At 34.2% G+C, this 4,090-nt stretch overlaps 1 protein-coding gene across 12 annotated transcripts in view; it reads left to right on the top strand.

Moving 5' to 3' along the window:
- The first annotated feature begins 134 nt into the window (after window positions 1–134).
- The window catches only part of LOC106881190 (girdin), a 176,959-nt gene continuing 173,003 nt past the window's right edge, over window positions 135–4,090 (top strand). For 3 of the 12 annotated variants that reach the window (XR_008265202.1, XR_008265196.1, XM_052971764.1), the window contains exon 1: window positions 508–1,370. The gene's annotated coding sequence lies outside the window, so the exon portion shown is untranslated. The other 9 variants (XR_008265204.1, XR_008265203.1, XR_008265198.1 and 6 more) reach the window with 8 other exon arrangements.

Raw genomic sequence — 4,090 nt, 5'->3', positions numbered from 1 at the left:
TATATATATATATATATATATATATATATATATATATATATATATTAGTACCGATTTATTTTTAAATACTTAAACTACATGACAAGGTTTGCTTGTGGTATGTAGACGGCCAAAGTATAAAGGTGAAAGGTGATACTGCATTATGGTGAAATAAAATGAAATGAAAACAATAAGCAACGGGTGTCCAGGAAAACCATCTTGTAGCCCCGTGTTTTGTCAGTGAGCAAGAAGCGAACGTAACTGCACATCTCAAGCAGTCTGCATGCAAATGTATGTATAGTATTCTCTCTCTCTCTCGCTCCATAAATTACACATTAAATACGATTCACGCAACATGAACGGTCAACTTGATAAAGTTCTCTGGATTTTAGACGAAGGGAAAGCAGCTGAAATGCTATTATAGAATCACCGTTATGTTTACAGCAACACTATAGATGACTGTGTGTATGTATATATGTTGATAGCGGTACTAGAAGACTCATTGTGTAAGTTTCAGAACGATACTCAAGAATCCCAGCTGTCTGTGTATGTGTTGTATATATTTTGGAGTGCTGCCTGGACGGGATGGGTGTTTACCTCCCACCCACCGCACACTTTTTTTTATTTCTTTTTCTCTAGTTTTATAATTTGTACAACAATCAGCGTATTAATTTAACCGTTTAGTCATGTTGTTCTTCCTTTCTTTCACCCTTCCTTAATTGTCGATGTGAATGTAATCAAAGAGAGCTTCTGTCTCTCTGACACACGTTCACACACATACGCATACATACAAACATATATGCACCAAGCACACCGCTTACTGCACCGACACCCCTTCAAATATGCGGATGTCGTTCCTGGGTACTTGCATATCAGTGTCTCTCTCTATCCAGCCCCCACTAAAAACAAGAGGAAACCGTCAACAAACATCACCGTAGCCACCGTCACTACTACTGCCATTCACAACAACAGCAACCCGTGCCATTTATGCCTGACAAGCGATGCTAATAGTAAGTCTTGTAGAATTTGGAGAGTGAAATTATTTCTAATACCCAAATGTTCTCACACACATCTATCAGAGGATTAATCTTCAAGTATATGCAACCACTATCACCATCGCTAACAGCAAGAACCAAGCTTTTTTCCTTATGACGGAAATTGATTAAACAGAAAATGAGTCGGTTTATTGAAACTAATTTAAAACGCTTCTTCCCTTCTAATAACGAAACTTAGAAGCTTAACCTTACGAAGAGAGAAAGAAAGAAAGAAGAAAGAATTACTAAAGTCTCTCGACATACCGACTGACTGAGCTATTTACTTACATATTTACCTCGTTACTACCTAACCTTGTAGTTTTGCTGTTTAACAGCGAAATATTTTAAATATTCAAGGTGAGTTTAGACATTCCTTGAACTGTCTCGTGGCATCTAACCCTGATTGGGATTTCACCCTTTTATTATTTCAGTAAATTGTACAGTATTATTGTGCTTTAAAAATTCAACAGCAAACTATTGAATACAAGCGTGACTCCAGTATATTTCTCCAACGTCTTTTTTTCTTTTCTTTTTGCTATACAACACCTCCCAATCTTTACAAGTACCTGGCCTCAATTTTCACCTGGGAAATGTGTGTATGCACCTATATACATACATTATCTTATACATACATGCGCTAAAATTTTTTAGTTTTATTGTATCTACTTTTTGCAAATGTACGATATAGTTATATATTTCCGAAATATACACGTGTCTGTGAATCAATATATATGTATATAAATACATTTCACTGTATACACAGATACATATGTGTATATGAATAAATATATTTACGAATTATATATATGTGTGTGTGTGTAATATGTTTACTTTCCTCTTATGTGTGACCATAAATATATGTGAATTAGAAGAGCAAAATGCATGTCTTTTTATAGCCTACTGCCACATGTTTAACCATGTAGTCTTCTTCTACATGCAATCTAGCATTGCGAAGGTCTCTCATGTTTCGTTCATTCACCTATTTCTCCATCTATCTTTCTATCTTTCTGTCTGTCTGTCTATCTTTCTGTCTATCTTTCTGTCTATCTATCTGTCTTTCTATCTATCTATCTAATTGTCTATCTATCTGTCTTTCTATCTATCTATCTAATTGTCTATCTATCTGTCTTTCTATCTATCTATCTATCTAATTGTCTATCTAATTGTCTATCTATCTGTCTGTCTATCTATCTATCTATCTATCCATCGCATCAGATTTAAAGAGAAAGAAAATAGGATTGTTTCGCGTGAGCCGTTTTTCCAGTGGTGGTTGTTCATGGAATTGAAATGGATATATACTTGAAGGAGAAAACTAGTTGTAAATAATAACGAATTTCTTATTTCTTGATATCTTTCACACTATATTGCTTTTATATCTTTCTTTTTATCTATCCCACTTTATCTATCTTCAGCTCTTCTACACCCGCTGTCTTCCTTTCTTTTGAATTCTTCCGTTTTCCGAACCTGTCTTTCTTTCACTTTTCCATCTCATCATTCCTGTGGTTGCTATACTTCACACACACACACGCACACACACACACACACACACACACAGAGTCTTCACGAAATTTCACCATAGCTGGTTGCTCTGAAACTCACCTTTGTGCCTCTTACCACACTACACATTGTTTTCACGAAATTCCATCAGTGTTGGTTGCCCCAACCTTGTTCCAAAGCTCACCTTTGTACCTCGCGCCCGCACACACACTAATGGTGGTTTATGGTACTTATTCAACCCCCTCCCATTTTTGTACATATGACCATAGAAAGGCAGGAGTAGATTGAGAATCGTAGGGAGAGAATTTAAAATTAATTTTTGATGGGAATAATGAGGTGCTGGGACATATTTTGACAACTAGTCTGTAAAGTATGAGTGAATTAATAATAATGGTTTCTAATTCGAGCACAAGGCTAGCAATTTTGAGAAGTAGGGGTTCGTCGATACTATCAATTCCAGCACTTGTACTTTATTTTCTCAACCCTTGAGGGATGGAAGGCAAAGTTGATCTCGGCAGGATTTGAACTCATAGCGTGAAGAGTCGGAAGAGAAGCATTTTTCCAACGCTCTAACGAGTCTGTTGCCTTCATCAATAATAACGAATTTTTATATTGGTTCCAAGAGCCCGAGATTTTAGGGACAGCACAAAACGAAATTGAGGCGGAGGTGAACAACGAATTGTTATTATAAGTGTAATGGGGAAGGTACTTAGTAGTGCTGCTTGGACATGTTGGTGGCTTAATTGTTGTATTTAGTGTATATACGTTCACTTTTAGGCTTGGTATTTATTGTGGGTTTATATATAATTACGTATTCGTTGTGTATTGGTATGTGCATGTGATTGGTGTGCATGTAACTAACAGCCTTTTACAGAGGCATAATGTAAGCATACAGTAATTTAGTAATTGTGCATAGTAATATCTATAACGGGTTCGTGTACATAAATGCATTATCTATCTATCTATCTATCTATCTATCTATCTATGTGATGTAAAGTTATATATATAAAGTAATATATATAATGCACGTACGCTTGTGCCTTACGTATGTAAGATTGTGTGTGCATATAGATTTGAATATTAGTGCGTATATTGGCCTCTGCATTTGACTGGCAACGTTCATATATGCACAGATATACACAATCATGCACTGTGTATGGACGTATGTACACACACACTATGTATACATATAATTGCATCTGTGTGCGTTTATATTTTCTAATACACCCTGCGTATTTAGATTGAAAGTAGTAAAAATATTAAAAGTAATTTGAAAAAAAAATTCTTTCAATATTCCTTTACTTAATAATTGGTCCTTGTATGTATATGTATATATATGTATATATGTATATATATATATATGTATATATATATGTGTGTGTATATATATATATATATATATGTGTGTGTATATATATATATATATGTGTGTGTATATATATATATGTGTGTGTATATATATATATATATGTGTGTGTATATATATATGTGTGTATATATATATGTGTGTATATATATATATGTGTGTATATATATATATATGTGTGTATATATATATATGTGTGTATATATATATATAT

The sequence above is a fragment of the Octopus bimaculoides genome, chromosome 11, assembly GCF_001194135.2.
Source record: "Octopus bimaculoides isolate UCB-OBI-ISO-001 chromosome 11, ASM119413v2, whole genome shotgun sequence".
Taxonomy (NCBI): domain Eukaryota; kingdom Metazoa; phylum Mollusca; class Cephalopoda; order Octopoda; family Octopodidae; genus Octopus; species Octopus bimaculoides.
Note: the sequence above shows the minus strand (reverse complement) of the source record. Positions and strands in the feature narration are given on the sequence as shown.